We start from the raw sequence: 14743 nt of genomic DNA, 5'->3' as shown, positions 1-14743 counted from the left end.
CTGAACTTAAAAAGTATAGAAAAGAACAAATTGATGGAAAATTACTTCAAAGGCAGAACCATGGAAGCTAAGGTGTGGAGCCAAGAAATATACTCTCAGATCAGGGAAGTAGATGCATCTGTTCACATGGAGAGGATGTTTTGCCCCAGAAGCAGAGGGTGGGCCTTCCAACCCCCTGTTAAGGAAGATTTTTGGTGCCCTTGGCCTCAGAGAGTGATTGGGGAGAGCCTTGCCACCAACCCATTCTTCTGAAGGGGGTAAGTGTATGTTCTGGAGATGGCAGAGAGTCCAGGTGCTGCTCTAATGCCTGGGGAGGATGGAACTAAGAACAATGTTGTCTCCCCAATGCTTAGATATGTTCAAACCCTCACCTCAGTGTTTGGAGAAAGCAGAGTCACTGCGTAAGCCCTTGGAGTAGGTGGGATAGCCATTCTCTCAAGCCCTGATGGTAAAACATCTTTCTGTAGGTGACTCTCACTGCCTCTGTGTCATACCAGGATTAGCCTGAATAAGACATTGCTGCAGCTGCCACTACTTCTATCATAAATGTTAACTTCTGTCATAGTCAGGTTCATGTGTCAATTTGGCCAGATGGTGGTGCCCGGTTATCTGGTCAGGCAAGTGCTGGACTTAAATCATGATCACATTGGCTGCATCCACAACTGGTTGCATTTGCAATTAGCTAAGGGGAGTATCTTCTGCAATGGGTGATGCTTAATCTAATCACTGGACAGCTTTTAAGGAAGATCCAGAAGAGACAGTCACCTTCCTGCTTTAGCCAGCCAGCCTCTCCTGAGAGTTCATTGAGGACCTTCTTCAGAACTGCCAGCTTGTGGACAGCCCTACAGATCTTGGTTTCTTACATCCCCATGGTTGCCCAGCCAGCCTCTCCTGATAGTTCGTTGAGGACCATCATTGGAGTTGCCGGTTTGTGACCTGCCCTACAGACCTTAGACTCTACATCCCCATGGTTATGTGAGACACTTTTATAAATTTTATATTTATAGATATCTCCTGCTGATTCTGTTTCTCTAGAGAACCCTAGCTAATAAAACTTCTGTTTTCTTTTTTCTGTTACTAAGAATTCAAATTCTTGACAGGACCTCTGATTGGTTGACTTTGTAACATTCCTGCCTCTTAGTTATTATCAGGGGGCTGGCAGAGGAAATGAATTGACTTCTGGGTATTCATAATGGTAGATAGGGCATGAGAGGCCAAGCTAAGTACTATATCCTGTGAATCCTACTCACAATGAGAAAGAAATATTTTTCCTCAAATTGGGACACTATTAGGACAGAAGATAGATTTGGGGCAGCCAAAAAATTAACTTCTCTCTTGAACCCACTCTAATCAGTCTTTCATCCTCACCACTCGACTGAAATTGTTTATCAAGGTCAATTTATTGCCAAACCAAATGGTTTTTCTCACTTCTTAGCATATTTGCTTTATTAGTAACATTTGTCAACCTCCTTGCAAAACTTTATTTACTTCTGTTCTAGTTTGCTAGCTGTTGGAATGCAATATACCAGAAATGGAATGGTTTTTAATAGGGGGAATTTATTAAGTTGCAAGTTTATAGTTCTGAGGCCATGAAAATGTCCCAATTAACACAAGTCTATAAAATGTCCAAATTAAGGCACCAACAAGAGGTTACTTCACTCAAGAAAGGCTGATGAAATTCAGGGTTTCTCTCTCAGCTGGAAAGGCATATGGTGAACATGGCAATGACTGCTAGCTTTCTCTCCAGGCTTCTTGTTTCGTGAAGCACCCCCAGTGATGTTTTCCTTCCTCATCTCCAAAGATCTCTGACTACATGGGCACTCATGGTTCTCATGGCTCTGCTCATGGCTCTTGTCATTCTGAAGCTTTCTCCAAAATGCTTCCTCTTTTAAAAGATTCCAGTAAACTAATCAAAACCCACCTGGAATGGTGGAATCACATCTCCCTCTAATTAATACACACAATTGGGTGAGTCACATCTCTATGGAGATAATCTGATCAAGTCTCCAACCTAAAATGCTGAAAAGAGATTAAAAGAAAGTCTGCCTCCACATGATGGGATCAGGATCAAAGCATGACTTTTCTTTCCAAGGTGCATAATCCTTTCAAACCAGCACAAGTTCAAAGATACAATTCTTTCTTATTTTCTCTTTGGAAACCCATTGGAAATCATCATTATGTCTGTGATTTCTAATTGTTGGACTGTGCTAGTGTTCGCTCCTCAGGCTTCTCCTCTATCTTCTTCACTCCCTTTAGTTCATACTATTACATAATTCTCAGCACACTCTGTATGCTGATTACTCTCGAATTTATATCTTTGGTGCAGAATCTTCCCTGAAACCCAAATTCAGATAATTAATAATATAATATTCATATGCACTTGGATTTCTAAAAAGCATCTCAAACTTAACAAATTGAAAATCCAGTTCCTGGTCCTGCTCAAAACCTTTTGTTCCTTCTCATTTCAGTAATCGGTGATTCCATTCTTCCAGTTGTTCATGCCTAAACATTGGCATAATCTGTAATTCCTCTCTTTCTTTCATTCACTAAATCTAATCAGTCTCAAAATCTTGTTGTCTTGTTGTCTATTAAAAATATATTCAGAATCTGACCACTTCTCACTACCTCTATCATTAAAATATATACCAAGGCACCATCAATTCTCATGTGGATTATTGAAAGAGTCTGTTCATTTGTCTCCCTGTTTCCACTCTTGCCACTATGTGGTCTGTTCTACATACAGCAGTGAATGTGATCTTGTTATACAATAAACATGAATCAAATCAAAGTGCTTCCAGGCTCAAAATATTTCAGGAGATGAGCTATTTGGTCCAAGTTTCCTGTATGATACTGTATTTGGGTTCTCTAGAGAAACAGAATCAACAGGAAATAATCATAGATATAAAATTTATAAAAGTGTCTCAAGTAACCTTGAGAACATAGAGTCCAAAATCTGTAGGGCAGGTCATGAAGCTGATGATTCCAATGGAAGGTCTAGATGAACTCCACAGAAGAGACTTGCCAGCCAAAGAAGGAAGAAAATCTGTCTCTTTTGAAACCTCCTTAAAAGGCTTCCAGTGATTAGATTAAGCATCACTGATTAAAGGAGACTTTAATGTATTTTAATCTACTCCCCTTGGCTGATTACAAATGGAATCACCTGTGGACGTACCCAACGTGATCATGATCTAATTCTATGAAATGTCATTATTGCAACAGACAGGCTAGCACTTGCCCAACCAGACAAACAGGTACCACCACCTGGCCAAGTTGACACATGAACCTGACCATGACAGCCCACCCCTTGTCAACTTGGTAGCTATACATATCACCTTAAACCATACCAAATTTCTAAATAGAAAATGATAAAAGACACATTTTTTCCTCACCTAACAATACTCAACTGTCCTGCATATAACCAGAAAGACATTAAATCTCTCCAGAATAGGGTGCAAGTCCTTGGGAATATTCACTCTTAAACTTCATATCTTACAACTTGAATAGTATAACATGAACAAAACAGCATTACAGTCCTCATTTCTGTAACTGATCACGTGGTCATAGCTCATATTTATCACTACATCCTTCCACTGCCCATTCCATGTTCCCTTTACCCTCAGCAAGCACATCAGTGGGCTGTGGTTCTTTGCCTGTGGGGTGACCCAAACCTTCATTCCTGAAGTTTCAGAGCCATTGATAGTCTTGCCTGGATTGGGTTGTTGTAGTTTTCCATTGATTTTAATCACAGGGCATGGTAGTACTAAAAAACACCCTAAGGGATCTCCTATATTACAGGAAAACTCTTCTTTACCTCCATTGTATAGTTGCAGTCCTATTTCCTGCTGATAGTCAGAGTCAATAACCCCAGCCAATAATGTAGTCCCCTTCTTAGCTTGCTGATCCAAGGGCATAAGTAGACCAAAGGGACCAGGTGGCAGTCTTAGATTCCAGTTCAATGGAATCATTGTTGTTTCTCCTGGTGGAAGCACTCCCCCTTTTGGAACTAAAACCTGTAGACCAGCAGAGGGTGGCAGGGACAGGAAGCAAAAATTTTTCTAATGGATCACTAGGGGTAATAGTGAGTGGTGCCATTCTCATTTCCACCCCTTGATTCCTGGATGCATGGATCCAGGGTATGGGAGAAACAGCACCATACAGCAGATGCCAATTCAGAACATACACAGCTTCCTGGAGAACATTACCCCAGCCATTGAAGGTATTGCCACCTAGTTGGCATCATAATTGAGTTTTTTAAAGGTCATTCCACCATTCTACCAATCCAGCTGCTTCTGGATGATGGGGAACATAAGACCAGAGAATTCCATGAGCATGTGCCCATTCCCACATTTCATTTGCTGTCAAGTGTGTTCCTTGATCAGAACCAATGCTGTGTGGAATACCATGATGATGTATAAGGCATTCTATAAGCCCATGGATGATAGTTTTGGCCAAAGCATTGCATGCAGGGAAAGCAAACCCATCTTATGCACTTGATTATTAAAACTTATCTCTGCTGAAGTTACCCTCTGATGTGTATTCACATGGGACACAAATATGTTCATGATTTAGCCCACTTAGAAAGGTGGGCTTTGTCACCAATTTTCCAATTATGGTCTTTCCAAGTCCCTGACCATCCAACCAAACCATTAGCAACAGCCCATGAATCAGTATATAAATGCATTTCTGGCCAGTTCTCCTTCCAAGCAAAATGAACAATCAGGTGCACTGCTTGAAGTTCTTCCCACTGGGAGGATTTCCCCTCACCACTGTCCTCTCAAGGACACCCCAGAAAAGAGTTGCAGTGCTGCAGCTGTCCACTTTCGGGTGGTACTGCATATCATGCTGAATCATCTGTAAACCAGGCCTGAGTTTCTCTTCCTTATTCAATTCACTGTAAGGAACTCTCCCAAGAGGCCATAGCTCTGTTCTGGGAAAGAGAAGGCAATGTAGTAGCAGTGGAGACCATGGGCATTTGGGCCACTTCCTCATGTATCTTACTTGTGCCTTCAGGACATGCTCAGGCCCTATCTCATATATACCATTTCCATTTTACGATGGAGTGTTGCTGCACACACCCAACTTTATAGCTTGTTGGGTCAGACAACACCCAGCTTATGATATGGAACTCAAGTCTCATGGTAACTTGGTGGACCAAGTTAAATATTCAGTCCCTACTAAGGCCCAGTAGCAGGCCAAAACTCTTTCTAAAAAGGAGAGTAGTTATCTGCAGCAAATAGTAATGCTTTGTTCCAAAATCCTAAGGGTCTCTGTTGTGATTCTCCTATAGGGACCAGCCAAAGGCTCCAAACAGCATCTCTATTTGCCACTGAAACTTCCAGCACTATTTGATCTGCTGGATCATATGGTCCAAGTGGCAGAGCAGCTTGTACAGCAGCCTGGAACTGTCACAGAGCCTCCTGTTATTGAGGTCCCAACTCAAAATTAGCAGCTTTTCTGCTTATTCAGTAAATGGGCTGGGGTAGCACTCCCAAATGAAGAATTTGTTGTCACCAAAATCCAAAGGGGACAAATAGTGTTGTGCCTCTTTTTTGGTCATAGGAGGGGCCAGATGCAGCAACTTATCCTTCACCTTAGAAGGGATATGTTGAGATGCCCCACACCACTGGACACCTAGAAATTTCACTGAGGTGGAAGGCCCCTGTATTTTTATTGGATTTATCTCCCATCCTCTGACACACAAATGTCTTACCAGTAAGTCTAGAGTAGTTGCTACTTGTTGCTCACTGGGGCCAATCAACATGATATCATCAATATAATGGACCAGTGTGATGTCTTGTGGGAGGGAGAAACAATCAAGGTCCCTGCAGACAAGATTATGACACAGGGCTGGAGAGTTGATATACCCCTGAGGTAGGACAATGAAAGTATATTGTTGACCTTGCCAGCTGAAAGCAAACTGTTTCCGGTGGTCCTTACTAACAACTATTGAAAAATAAGCATTTACCAGATCAATAGCTGCATATCAGATACTAGGGGATGTATTGATTTGCTCAAGCAATGATACCACCTCTGGAACAGCAGCTGCAATTAGAGTTAGTACCCAGTTGAGCTTACAATAATCCACTGTCATCCTCCAAGATGCATCTGTTTTCTGCACAGGCCAAATAGGAGAATTGAATGGGGTTGTGGTGGAAATCACCGCCCCTGCATCCTTCAAGACCTTAAGAGTGGCAGTAGTCTCTCTAATCCCTCCAGGAATCTGGTATTGCTTTGATATTCTATTTTGCTAAGTAGAGGAAGTTCTAGTGGCTTCCACTTGGCCTTTCACACCATAATAGGCCTTACCACATGAGTTAGAGAGCCAATGTGGGGATTCTGCCAGTTGCTCAGTGTGTCTATTCCAATTATACGTTCTGGAAGTGGGGAAATAACTACAGAATGGGTCTGGAGCCCCACTGGGCCCCTGTGAGATGGATCTGAGCTAAAACTTCATCGATCACCTGGCCTCCATAAGCCCCCACTCTGACTGGTAGACCAGAGTGATGTTTTGGGTCCCCTGGAATTAATGTCACATCTGACCCAGTGTCTAATAACCCCCAAAATATCTGATCATTTCCTTTACCCCAGTGCATAGTTAACCCTGGTAAAAAGCAATTGGTCTCCTTGGGGAAGGCTTGGAGGAAGATTAACAGTATAAATTTGTGGCAGTGTAACAGGGTTCTCCCCCAAAGGGACCTGACCTCCCCTTCATTCAAGGGGCTCTGGGTCTATAAACTCTCTCAAGTCTGGAATTGATTAAGGGGCCGTGACTCTATGTTTTTGTAATTCAGGTTAGACTTCTGTTCACTTGACTTAGAACTCTTTGGTTTATACAGCTCAAACAAGAATTTAGTAGACTGCCCATCTATTGTATTTCTAGGTACCCCATTATTTACTAGCCAATTCCACAAATCTCTGCAGGTTAGATTATTTTGACTCCTGCTTTGAGTTTTCTGTCTATTATAATAGACACATCTACCCTGTCTTTGGTGATTAAATGCTGCCACCTAGTTTCTGCCAACTAGGGATCTGGTCATCTCCGTTGTGTTTAAGGATTCCAGCTCAGTAACAGCAGTCCCCACAGTAATATGACCTAAAGAGAAGTGCAACCACAGAGCTCTTCAGGGATGATGGTGCTAGTCTCACAAATTTATTTCTCACTGTTTTGGTAAAGGTGCATCCTTTGGACATTCCTGGGGTGTAAGAGCAGGCTTTGCATGATAAATCCACTCTAACATTCCAATCTCTCAAAGCCTCTGGATCCCCTCATCTACATTATACCAGTTCTGGCATTTCACCCTCAGGTAATATCAGCCACCTTTTGATCCATGTTTCAACCAAATATCCAAAGAAACTGTTAATGCCTTTTCTAACCCCTCAAGCTATGACATTGAATGCAGAATCTCTGCTTAATGGGCCCATATCAATAAATTCAGCTTGATCCAGCCTTATATTCCTCCCACCATTATCCCACACCCTTAAAATCCATTGTCACACATATTCCCCTGATTTCTGTCTATATAAATTGGAAAACTCACTCAGTTCTTTTGAAGTATAACATACCTCCTCATGTGTGATACTTTGTATCTCACCTTTAGGGGCCTGTTGGGATTTTAGTCTAGTTATAGGCCTGGAAGAAATGAGGGGAATGGTGGGGGTGGTTCATGAAAAGAATTAGAAATATCTTCCAAGCCATTTGCTCCTGGGCATTCATTTGCAGTTGCATCTGATGAAACAGGATTAATCACTGTAGGGCTAATCCCTTCAGGAGGGGCTTGGGTGGCCAACTCCTCAAGGCAGGCTGGAGGTGGGGCGGCTATGTCCTCAGGGCAGACTATTACAGGGTTATCTAGAGAAGACTCAGAATGATCTAGGATTTCATCCTCACCCCCAACATCATTATCAATCCATATGTCATCATCCCATTTTTCAGAGTCCCACTCCTTTACAACTAATGCCCTCACTTTAATGGCAGACGCCATGCAAGATTGAGATTTCAGTTTACATTGTAAAATTGCTGCTCTAACAATAAGATTCTGATTCTGATTTTCAGAGATCTCAAGCCCACAGCTACAGGAAATAATATTTTCCTTCAGGACAATCATAGAAACTTCTACATCTGTCAGATGGTGCTTAAGTTTCTCATTTGAACCCTTTCACTCATTAATGTATCCGGTGTATCTAAAAACAACCAGCCAACATTTCTATACCTCCTATTTCCACAAAACTCTGTAAAAGTGTCAAAAAACATTATCACCCAGAGCCTGGCTTTGTACAAGTGAAGCTTTAGAAGAATTGAATGGTAATATTTTTTTTTTTTGAGTTAATTTTTTTTTTTATTAATTAAAAAAAGAATTAACAAAACAATTAGAAATCATTCCAATCTACATGTACAATCAGTAATTCTTAATAACATCACATAGTTGCATATTCATCATTTCTTAGTACATTTGCATCGCTTTAGAAAAAGAAATAAAAAGACAACAGAATAAGAATTGAAACAATAATAGAAAGAAAAAAAACAAAAAAAACAAAAACAAAAAACCTATACCTCACATGCAGCTTCATTCAGTGTTTTAACATAATTGCATTACAATTGGGTAGTATTGTGCTGTCCATTTCTGAGTTTTTATATCCAGTCCCGTTGTACAGTCTGTATCCCTTCATCTCCAATTATCCCTTCTCTTTTTTTTTTTTTTTAATTAACGGAAAAAAAGAAATTAACCCAACATTTAGAGATCATACCATTCTACACATGCAATCATTAATTCTTAACATCATCACATAGATGCATGATCATCATTTCTTAGTACATTTGCATTGGTTTAGAAGAACTAGCAACATAACCGAAAAAGATATAGAATGTTAATATAGAGAAAAAAATAAAAGTAATAATAGTAAAATCAAAACAAAACAACACAAAACAAAACAAAAACCTATAGCTCAGATGCAGCTTCATTCAGTGTTTTAACATGATTACTTTACAATTAGGTATTATTGTGCTGTCCATTTTTGAGTTTTTGTATCTAGTCCTGTTGCACAGTCTGTATCCCTTCAGCTTCAATTACCCATTGTCTTACCCTGTTTCTAACTCCTGCTGAACTCTGTTACCAATGACATATTCCAAGTTTATTCTCGAATGTCCGTTCACATCAGTGGGACCATACAGTATTTGTCCTTTAGTTTTTGGCTGGATTCACTCAGCATAATATTCTCTAGGTCCATCCATGTTATTACATGGTTCATAAGTTTATCTTGTCTTAAAGCTGCATAATATTCCATCGTATGTATATACCACAGTTTGTTTAGCCACTCTTCTGTTGATGGAGATTTTGGCTGTTTCCATCTCTTTGCAATTGTAAATAATGCTGCTATAAACATTGGTGTGCAAATGTCCGTTTGTGTCTTTGCCCTTAAGTCCTTTGAGTAGATACCTAGCAATGGTATTGCTGGGTCGTATGGCAATTCTATATTCAGCTTTTTGAGGAACCGCCAAACTGCCTTCCACAGTGGTTGCACCCTTTGACATTCCCACCAACAGTGGATAAGTGTGCCTCTTTCTCCGCATCCTCTCCAGCACTTGTCATTTTCTGTTTTGTTGATAATGGCCATTCTGGTGGGTGTGAGATGATATCTCATTGTGGTTTTGATTTGCATTTCTCTAATGGCCAGGGACATTGAGCATCTCTTCATGTGCCTCTTGGCCATCCGTATTTCCTCTTCTGAGAGGTGTCTGTTCAAGTCTTTTTCCCATTTTGTAATTGGGTTGGCTGTCTTTTTGTTGTTGAGTTGAACAATCTCTTTATAAATTCTGGATACTAGACCTTTATCTGATATATCATTTCCAAATATTGTCTCCCATTGTGAAGGCTGTCTTTCTACTTTCTTGATGAAGTTCTTTGATGCACAAAAGTGTTTAATTTTGAGGAGTTCCCATTTATTTATTTCCTTCTTCAGTGCTCTTGCTTTAGGTTTAAGGTCCATAAAACCGCCTCCAGTTGTAAGATCCATAAGATATCTCCCAACATTTTCCTCTAACTGTTTTATGGTCTTAGACCTAATGTTTAGATCTTTGATCCATTTTGAGTTAACTTTTGTATAGGGTGTGAGAGATGGGTCTTCTTTCATTCTTTTGCATATGGATATCCAGTTCTCTAGGCACCATTTATTGAAGAGACTGCTCTGTCCCAGGTGAGTTGGCTTGACTGCCTTATCAAAGATCAAATGTCCATAGATGAGAGGGTCTATATCTGAGCACTCTATTCGATTCCATTGGTCGATATATCTATCTTTATGCCAATACCATGCTGTTTTGACCACTGTGGCTTCATAATATGCCTTAAAGTCAGGCAGCGCGAGACCTCCAGCTTCGTTTTTTTTCCTCAAGATGTTTTTAGCAATTCGGGGCACCCTGCCCTTCCAGATAAATTTGCTTATTGGTTTTTCTATTTCTGAAAAATAAGTTGTTGGGATTTTGATTGGTATTGCATTGAATCTGTAAATCAATTTAGGTAGGACTGACATCTTAACTATATTTAGTCTTCCAATCCATGAACACGGTATGCCCTTCCATCTATTTAGGTCTTCTGTGATTTCTTTTAGCAGTTTTTTGTAGTTTTCTTTATATAGGTTTTTTGTCTCTTTAGTTAAATTTATTCCTAGGTATTTTATTCTTTTAGTTGCAATTGTAAATGGGATTCGTTTCTTGATTTCCCCCTCAGCTTGTTCATTACTAGTGTATAGAAATGCTACAGATTTTTGAATGTTGATCTTGTAACCTGCTACTTTGCTGTACTCATTTATTAGCTCTAGTAGTTTTGTTGTGGATTTTTCCGGGTTTTCGACGTATAGTATCATATCGTCTGCAAACAGTGATAGTTTTACTTCTTCCTTTCCAATTTTGATGCCTTGTATTTCTTTTTCTTGTCTAATTGCTCTGGCTAGAACCTCCAACACAATGTTGAATAATAGTGGTGATAGTGGACATCCTTGTCTTGTTCCTCATCTTAGGGGGAAAGTTTTCAATTTTTCCCCATTGAGGATGATATTAGCTGTGGGTTTTTCATATATTCCCTCTATCATTTTAAGGAAGTTCCCTTGTATTCCTATCCTTTGAAGTGTTTTCAACAGGAAAGGATGTTGAATCTTGTCGAATGCCTTCTCTGCATCAATTGAGATGATCATGTGATTTTTCTGCTTTGATTTGTTGATATGGTGTATTACATTAATTGATTTTCTTATGTTGAACCATCCTTGCATACCTGGGATGAATCCTACTTGGTCATGATGTATAATTCTTTTAATGTGCTGTTGGATATGATTTGCTAGAATTTTATTGAGGATTTTTGCATCTGTATTCATTAGAGAGATTGGTCTGTAGTTTTCTTTTTTTGTAATATCTTTGCCTGGTTTTGGTATGAGGGTGATGTTGGCTTCATAGAATGAATTAGGTAGTTTTCCCTCCACTTCGATTTTTTTGAAGAGTTTGAAGAGAATTGGTACTAATTCTTTCTGGAACGTTTGGTAGAATTCACATGTGAAGCCATCTGGTCCTGGACTTTTCTTTTTAGGAAGCTTTTGAATGGCTAATTCAATTTCTTTACTTGTGATTGGTTTGTTGAGGTCATCTATGTCTTCTTGAGTCAAAGTTGGTTGTTCATGTCTTTCCAGGAACCCGTCCATTTCCTCTAAATTGTTGTATTTATTAGCGTAAAGTTGTTCATAGTATCCTGTTATTACCTCCTTTATTTCTGTGAGGTCAGTAGTTATGTCTCCTCTTCCATTTCTGATCTTATTTATTTGCATCCTCTCTCTTCTTCTTTTTGTCAATCTTGCTAAGGGCCCATCAATCTTATTGATTTTCTCATAGAACCAACTTCTGGCCTTATTGATATTCTCTATTATTTTCATGTTTTCAATTTCATTTATTTGTGCTCTAATCTTTGTTATTTCTTTCCTTTTGCTTGCTTTGGGGTTAGCTTGCTGTTCTTTCTCCAGTTCTTCCAAATGGATAGTTAATTCCTGAATTTTTGCCTTTTCTTCTTTTCTGATATAGGCATTTAGAGCAATAAATTTCCCTCTTAGCACTGCCTTTGCTGCGTCCCATAAGTTTTGATATGTTGTGTTTTCATTTTCATTCGCCTCGAGGTATTTGCTAATTTCCCTTGCAATTTCTTCTTTGACCCAGTCGTTGTTTAGGAGTGTGTTGTTGAGCCTCCATGTATTTGTGAATTTTCTGGCACTCTGCCTATTATTGATTTCCAACATCATTCCTTTATGGTCCGAGAAAGTGTTGTGTAAGATTTCAATCTTTTTAAATTTGTTAAGACTTGCTTTGTGACCCAGCATATGGTCTATCTTTGAGAATGATCCATGAGCACTTGAGAAAAAGGTGTATCCTGCTGTTGTGGGATGTAATGTCCTATAAATGTCTATTAAGTCTAGTTCATTTATAGTAATATTCAGATTCTCTATTTCTTTGTTGATCCTCTGTCTAGATGTTCTGTCCCTTGATGAGAGTGGTGAGTTGAAGTCTCCAACTATTATGGTATATGAGTCTATTTCCCTTTTCAATGTTTGCAGTATATTCCTCACGTATTTTGGGGCATTCTGATTCGGTGCGTAAATATTTATGATTGTTATGTCTTCTTGTTTAATTGTTCCTTTTATTAGTATATAGTGTCCTTCTTTGTCTCTTTTAACTGTTTTACATTTGAAGTCTAATTTTTTGGATATTAGTATAGCCACTCCTGCTCTTTTCTGGTTGTTATTTGCATGAAATATCTTTTCCCAACCTTTCACTTTCAACCTATGTTTATCTTTGGGTCTAAGATGTGTTTCCTGTAGACAGCATATAGAAGGATCCTGTTTTTTAATCCATTCTGCCAATCTATGTCTTTTGATTGGGGAATTCAGTCCATTGACATTTAGTGTTATTACTGTTTGGATAATATTTTCCTCTAACATTTTGCCTTTTGTATTATATATATCATATCTGATTTTCCTTCTTTCTACACTCTTTTCCATATCTCTCTCTTCTGTCTTTTTGTATCTGACTCTAGTGCTCCCTTTAGTATTTCTTGCAGAGCTGGTCTCTTGGTCACAAATTCTTTCAGTGACTTTTTGTCTGAGAATGTTTTAATTTCTCCCTCATTTTTGAAGGATAATTTTGCTGGATATAGGAGTCTTTGTTGGCAGTTTTTCTCTTTTAGTATTTTAAATATATCATCCCACTGTCTTCTAGCTTCCATGGTTTCTGCTGAGAAATCTACACAAAATCTTATTGTGTTTCCCTTGTATGTAATGGATTGTTTTTCTCTTGCTGCTTTCAAGATCTTCTCTTTCTCTTTGACCTCTGACATTCTAACTAGTAAGTGTCTTGGAGAACGCCTATTTGGGTCTAATCTCTTTGGGGTGCGCTGCACTTCTTGGATCTGTAATTTTAGGTCTTTCATAAGAGTTGGGAAATTTTCAGTGATAATTTCTTCCATTAGTTTTTCTCCTCCTTTTCCCTTCTCTTCTCCTTCTGGGACACCCACAACACGTATATTTGTGCGGTTCATATTGTCCTTGAGTTCCCTGATACCCTGTTCAAATTTTTCCATTCTTTTCCCTATAGTTTCTGTTTCTTTTTGGAATTCAGATGTTCCATCCTCCAAATCACTAATTCTATCTTCTGTCTCTTTAAATCTATCATTGTAGCTATCCATTATTTTTTCTATGTTTGCTACTTTATCCTTCACTTCCATAAGTTCTGCGATTTGTTTTTTCAGTTTTTCTATTTCTTCTTTATGTTCAGCCCATGTCCTCTTCATGTCCTCCCTCAATTTATCGATTTCATTTTTGAAGAGGTTTTCCATTTCTGTTCGTATATTCAGCATTAGTTGTCTCAGCTCTTGTGTCTCATTTGAGCTATTGGTTTGTTCCTTTGACTGAGCCATATTCTCAATCTTTTGAGCGTGGACAGTTATCTTCTGCTGCTGGCGTCTGGGCATTTATTCAGATTTCTCTTGGTGTTGGACCCAGCAAGGTTGTAATATTTTTCTGTGAAATCTCTGGGTTCTGTTTTTCTTATCCTGCCCAGTAGGTGGCGCTCGTGGCACCCGTTTGTCTGCGGGTCCCACCAGTAAAAGGTGCTGTGGGACCTTAAACTTTGGAAAACTCTCGCCGTCCTGGGGGTTCGCTAGCCGAAACGGCTTGAGCCGGCCCGGGGTCCGAACGCAGGGAGGGTTGCTGGTCGCCGCAGCCAGGGAAAGAGCCCGTCCGAATTTCCTAGTCGGCCCTGGGCAACAAGCGTGGCGGGAGGGCGCCGGCGGCAGCGGCCCGCCCGAGAGAGTGCACGTTCCCCGGGAGTCACGGGTTTGGAAGGGGCCTCCCCCACCCGTCACCGTTCTCCGCGGCCTGGGGGTTTCCGATCCAATTCTCTCAGTTGGTCCGGGGGCTGCGCGTGGTGTGGGCGCCAGCCGTCTTTGTTTCAGGGGACCGCCTCTCCAATTCTCCCAGCCGGCCCGGGAAGGGGGAAGGGAGTAACTCCGGCCGCTTGCCACCCCGCCCGGTAAGGCCCGCGTGCCTCGGCGATCTCACCCGAGCTGCTTCTCTCAGCCAGCCAGCCGTTCCAGGATGGGGTACGCTGTCTTTTTTATCTCTGTTGTGGCTTTGGGCGCTTTCTGTATCGTTTCTACTCCCCTAGTAGGTGTCCTGGAGAAGAAACTAAGATCCGTGCGTCTTACTAAGCCGCCATCTT

The sequence above is a fragment of the Tamandua tetradactyla genome, chromosome X, assembly GCF_023851605.1.
Source record: "Tamandua tetradactyla isolate mTamTet1 chromosome X, mTamTet1.pri, whole genome shotgun sequence".
NCBI classification, from domain to species: domain Eukaryota; kingdom Metazoa; phylum Chordata; class Mammalia; order Pilosa; family Myrmecophagidae; genus Tamandua; species Tamandua tetradactyla.
Note: the sequence above shows the minus strand (reverse complement) of the source record.